Raw genomic sequence first — 5,815 nt, 5'->3', positions numbered from 1 at the left:
AACATAAATCGGTACTCTCCTCTCTCCTTATAATGCCAGCCTTTAAAATGGATGTGTGCATAATCAAGAGTTCAACCTCCTCCAGGACCACCACCTTTTCTTAATCTATAGTTTAAGAAGTAGACCTGACAGCTCCCTCCCAGAAGGAATGGCCTTTCCAGCTCCCACCAAGCCAAGTGAATGCAAATCTAGAAGCTTTGTACTCTAAAACATTAATTTGGTACTTACAACGTTAAGGCAGACCAAGTTCTTTCTTGTGTGGGCAAAACAGCCCTTTTGGATAATGAACAAAATATCTGCCACCCAGTTGTTGAGCCAACAGGTTGGATTTTCTCTGAAAACTATTCTGATTTGCAAGAACTGGCAAACAATTCCAAAATCAAAAGCATGTTACTTGTCTCCTCCATTTCTGAGTCTTACCAAAGAGAGAATCCTCCCCTTGCTCCAGCCCGAGCGGGGCAAAGGCTTCCACTGAACACAATGCTGTGATAATGCTGAAGGAAGGGCTCCAGGTCTGCTTTCCGTCCTATTGTCTCATTCTGTCAGCTCCCACATCTCTCCAAATCCAGGCTTAATAATTTACGGCGGAAAGACATTTAATAAATAAGCAGTAAGAGTGGAGCTGTCAGCACTGCACAATGGGATTGTTTGCCTCTTCCTGCTTGGCGTCAGCACCGACTCTCCCAGCTCGCTTCAACTGAGACAATCCCATTTGCTATTTTCATAAAATTAGTTCCTCTGCAGTTTCTATTAATCAGAACATTCTTTGGAGAGAATTATACTGGGATTTTATCACCATCTGAGTTCAATCGTTCTGTGAAGCTGATGAATTTTTATCACCTCTGAGTGGCAGAGAGAGTGAAACTTGGGCTGTGGGTGTGAGTGGGCAGAGTCCTCCTTTGCTGTCACTGAGGCCTGCCAGTCCAAAGACCCAGCTCAGTGTCTTCCATCACACAGCTTAGCAGCTTTTTCCCTCAAACGTATCTCCTTTCGTGTGTAATAATTCTCAGTCTCCTTGGAATCATGGACTGTTCTACAAAAGCTGTGGATTCTCTCCCCAGAAAAGCCCACATATGCATATAGGCGCTAAACCTTTCCAGCTCAGTGGATTTGTGGACGCTCTTGCTGCCCTCACATATACAGCTCAGCCAGCAGACTCCAGAACAAAACTCAGGCAACCAACCACCTTAGGCTAGAATAGAAACTCAACTGCAAATTCCGTTTTTGAAAGAGAAAGGGAAACAAGGGCCTTTTAAATAGAAAGAATGTAAAAGTGAGAAAGTTTTTCATAAAGGTGGCTGTGGGTTTTGTTGTTGTTGTTGTTGTTGTTTTGTATTTTTTATAGTACCGGAGATTGAACTCAGGACCCTGTGCTTGCCAGGCAAGCACTTATTCTACTGAGCTAATTCCCTGGCCCTGTTTTAGTATTTTGCACACCTGAAATTATATCAAAAATTGAAATAATCATCTTTAGCAAAGTTTCAAAAGTTACCATTGAAAAAAAAATTTTTAAGTTACCATTGTTCCGTACATAATTTCCAAAGTCTATTTCAGGTCCAACAATCTATCACACCTGATTCATTAGAGATAGCTAAGGTCACAAGAAGCAAACCATGAAGTTTCTTAAAGTTTCCAGAAGTAAATATTTTAGGCAGTGGACCTATGGTTTCTATGACAACTGCTCAATTTTGCTGTTGTGCAGAAAGCAGCCATAGACAGTACAAAAATAAATAATCATGGCTATGATACAGTAAAACTTCACTTATGGACACTGGGATTTGAATGCCATGCAATCTTCACATGCCACTGAGTATTTTTCTCCCCCCTCCCAACTATTTAAAATGTAAAAATTGTCCTTTGCTGGAAACATGTATGAAAAGCAGACAGCAGGCCAAGGAGGCTCAAGGCCAGCTCACTGAAGCCTGGTTCCTTGCATCTGCTAAATAATGTGTTACAAAAATCATGATGCAATTGCACGACCTCAGAAGGCCAACAACTTGGCTTCAGTGACTGACCATGGTACTGCAGGCAACTTACGCAGTCTCCCAGTTAGCCAAATGGAACAGTGGTAACTTCTGAAACTGCTAAAAACAATTATTTCAGTTTTTGGTATACTTTTCAGGTGTGCTAAATACTAAAACAAATAAAAAACCCACCACATATGAGGAAATGGATACCAAACATCCAGGGCTGCCTACCATGGTGACGGCTATAAACAAGCAAGAAAACTTTACATCCTCTCTTGAAATCATTTCACGCATTCCATAACCTTAATGGCCTTTTTTAAAAACTTTCCTTTATCAGACAAAATAGCACATGATTTTATACATTTATGAGAAGACAAAGAAACATTGCTTTTTGGTGTTGGTCTCTCTTACCACAGCCCCATGATACTGGAGATTGAATCCAGAATGTTTGCACTGAGCTACATCTTGTCCTTTTTTGATTTTTTTTTTTTTTTTTTAATTTTGAGACAGGGTCTCACTAAGTCATTAAGCCACGAAGAAAATCGAAAAGGATTCCTTCAGAAGGGCCACTCTCAATAAATATTATGGAAAAAAAAAGGGGACCACTCACTCCAGTAATCCATTGTCTTCTGCTGTTTCCAAGGACTAGAGTCTGAATGAGAATTGGGGGTGGACGAGGTGTCACCCCCAAGGAGGGCGACTAAACACACTGCTGTCCACAGAACCTCCGTTTGTCTTGGGCCCTGTCTTCTTGTCGTGGCTGTTGGTGGTCGCAGGACCCTGACCCAGGTGCTTACCTGATCCATAGTTCAGTCACCTCTAGGCCTCTCTTGTCAGTTTTCCCTGAACAGGGCTTAACTTCACCATCTTCCTTCTCAGTCTCCTAAAGTGTAGAGATGATAGGTATGTACCTGCTACACTCTGGTTGATGTTATTTTCTTTGATTTACTTGTCTAGGAGAGAAGAAAATTATAATCTAACAAATGGTGTACATACATGTATGATGTTTATATATATTCTACAAGTACATACACAGCAGAGGTAGGAAGTAATTTTGTAAAGTACTGTATAAAACTTGCCAAACAGAAGACAACTTTCCAAGGGACAAAGGTGAGATGGCCAGTTAATCTGTCTCCTCTGGAATGTGCACACAACTGCGAGTTCCCAGAAGACACAGCCCTGTGGTGACAGCACGTTACTCCTTCATTTCACTTAGCCAGAAAACAAATTCCTTCCCCCAATTAAGTGATGAGGTTAGAGTCAAAGAGCTCAGAAGAGGAATCGCTTCTCATGAGAGAGAAAACCTAAGAGGCACTACATGGAAGACGTAAAAAGGGCCAGCCAAATAGCTCAGTGGATTAAAGTGCCTGCAAGCAGGCACAGTGGCTGGGGGTTCCATCCCGGAGCCTGCCTTGCTGGCCCTGTCCCCAGGGCGCACTGAGATGGCAACTGAGACTGGGCATGGTGGTGCACACCTGTGATCCCAGCTCTTGGGAGGCTGTAAACAGGCAGATCACTATGAGTCTGATCCAGTAGTGAGACCCTGTACACCCTGTACACCTTTCCCTAAAAAATACAAAAACAAAAAAGACATAAGAAGAGCATGCATCTTTTCATTCTGAATTTATAAAGACACTGAAACCAGCTTGGTCATTACAAGTGTAAAGAGATTAACTTTCTCCATCTCAAACTTTTTTTTTTTTTTTGGTATTTTAGTATAGGGTCTACAGGGTCTCACTACGTAGACCCGACTCGTAGTGATCCTCCTGTGTTCAGCCTCCCAAAAGCTGGGATTACAGGCGCATGCCACCATAACTAGTCTCAGTTGCCATCTCAGCGTGCCCTGGGGGCTGGGCCGGCACGGCAGGCTGGGGATTGAGCACTGGCCACTGCTAGGCAGATGCTTTAATATGCTGAGGTATTTGGCCGGCCCTCAAGTCAAACTTTTGACTACTTTCTACACCCTGAGTTGAGAACTGGGTCTCAGCATTTGAGCAACACGACATTATTCTTCACTACCTGTCTCCATATTAGCCTGCATATGCCATTGCTCATTCTTGTCTCAGTCTCTGTTCAATTTTCTCGCATTTCTGCCCTGCCCTTCCCATTCTTATCCGTATGCTGGAGTCCAGCATTATTCTTGTTCTAGCAGAGACATCTGCATTAACTCCAGCCAAAACAAAACGTTCCTGAAGCAGTACAAGTGAAAGTGTCTAAAAAGTACACGAGGCTCTCATACTTAAAGCCTTATTATCTTTTGGAGCAATCAACTATAAATTAGTTTGGGCCCATTGTTAGGACTTGCTTTAAAACTCCTTTGTCACATCATACTCTCTGTGTGTGTGTGTGTGTGTGTGTGTGTGTGTGTGTGTGTGTGTGTCGGGTATCGAACTCAGGACCTCGAGCTTGCCAAGCAGGCGCTTATGCCTGCTGAGCTATCTCCCAGCCCACATCATATTTCTGAGGTGTCCTTACGGTCTCAACAGCACGCCTTATACTTAACACTCAACTCCAGCGAAACACATTAATCAAGATACTGGCTTTCGTAAGCACACAGCTCTACACTGGGCGTCAAGGTTAAATCGTTAAACACAGAAGAAATCCTTGGTTAGTTGCAGTAGAATAACTCAATGCCTACAACCAATGAAATTCAATCCTCTTCTTCAATTTCATTCATAAAAGCTATGATTCAGGAACTACATTGGGTAGAAGGTTCGGTCTGCTCTGAAGGTTAGCCGCACCACACTGCAGAGCAATCTCCACGGAGACGCAAAAATAGCAGAAACCGCTTTCGACGGCCCAAACAACCCGCGCTCAGCTGAGCTGACAGAGGGCTCAGAGCGTTAGGGGGGATGGTATGATTGACAGGGAATGGGGCGTGGAGAGGCGCCACTACCCAATCGCAATGGAGGCTACTCACCTGACCCACCAACACCGGCCAATCGGAAGGCGCGACGGAGGACGACGTGCCCACCCTCCACGCCCGGCGTCGCCCGGAGCCGAGGCAAACGTAGATTAATAAACCGAGAGCTGGGCTTTGAAAGAGCGGCTCTGATTAGCCAATCCGGGCTCACCGGCATGAAAGCCCACTTGTGATTCGTCCTAAGTGGACCAAAGCCCGGGTGACTAGAACCGAGCGGACCTCGAGGTGTGAGTCCGGGCCTGGGGTGCTGGGGAGTTGGTTACGGGGTCCGGGAGCAGAAAAGCGGAGGGAGGCAGTGGAAGAGCCGGGCTCAGGCCGCGGGCGGGCGGTGCGCGGATCCACCGGACCACGCTGTCCCCGGGACTAGTAAATCCCTTGGGGCCGCCGGGGAAGACAGTTTTGTCCCGTGCTTTTAAGAAGTAAAACGCCAGTGCCGGATTGCGGTACCATTGGTCCAAGTGAAACCTTAATCCGTCTTCATCTAGGAGAAATTGGGAATGAGCTGCTGCTAAGGCGTGGGCCGCGTTTTCCTCGGGCCCCTGTGACCCCGCAGGGCCGGGAAGCAGCGGGGTCCTCCCACCCCTGGGCGACTCAGACCGCACCCCGGCCAGAAAAAGGGGGCAAAGTCGGGGTCGGGACCCAGGGAGCTCCTTTTCTGCCTGTGTGTTGACAGCGAATGTTACATCGGTGGTATTCCAGTAGCTTGGCATTTAATTATCCCCTCTGTGTTACTTTATTAACAAAAATGAAGGCGTTTTCGAAATAATTTTCAAGTTCTAATGATAGTGAAGTATTTATAGTAGAAAAATAAAAGTGTGAAAGTCCGCAAATTCTATTTTAAGCTTTAGGACAAGCCACGAAGAAAATCGAAAAGGATTCCTTCAGAAGGGCCACTCTCAATAAATATTATGGAAAAAAAAAGGGG

At 45.2% G+C, this 5,815-nt stretch overlaps 1 protein-coding gene across 2 annotated transcripts in view; it reads left to right on the top strand.

The window, feature by feature from the left end:
• The first annotated feature begins 2,629 nt into the window (after window positions 1-2,629).
• Tmem218 (transmembrane protein 218) overlaps window positions 2,630-5,815 on the top strand; it is a 20,159-nt gene continuing 16,973 nt past the window's right edge. The window contains exon 1 of one of the 2 annotated variants that reach the window (XM_023701491.1): window positions 2,630-2,756. The gene's annotated coding sequence lies outside the window, so the exon portion shown is untranslated. Of the gene's footprint in view, window positions 2,757-4,986; window positions 5,116-5,815 lie in introns of those variants that run through there. The other variant, XM_004641384.2, reaches the window with a different exon arrangement.

Source organism: Octodon degus, unplaced genomic scaffold (assembly GCF_000260255.1).
Source record: "Octodon degus isolate 3935 unplaced genomic scaffold, OctDeg1.0 scaffold00136, whole genome shotgun sequence".
Lineage (NCBI taxonomy): Eukaryota > Metazoa > Chordata > Mammalia > Rodentia > Octodontidae > Octodon > Octodon degus.
The sequence above is the reverse complement of the archived record's forward strand: the minus strand, read 5'-3'. Positions and strand labels throughout refer to the sequence as shown.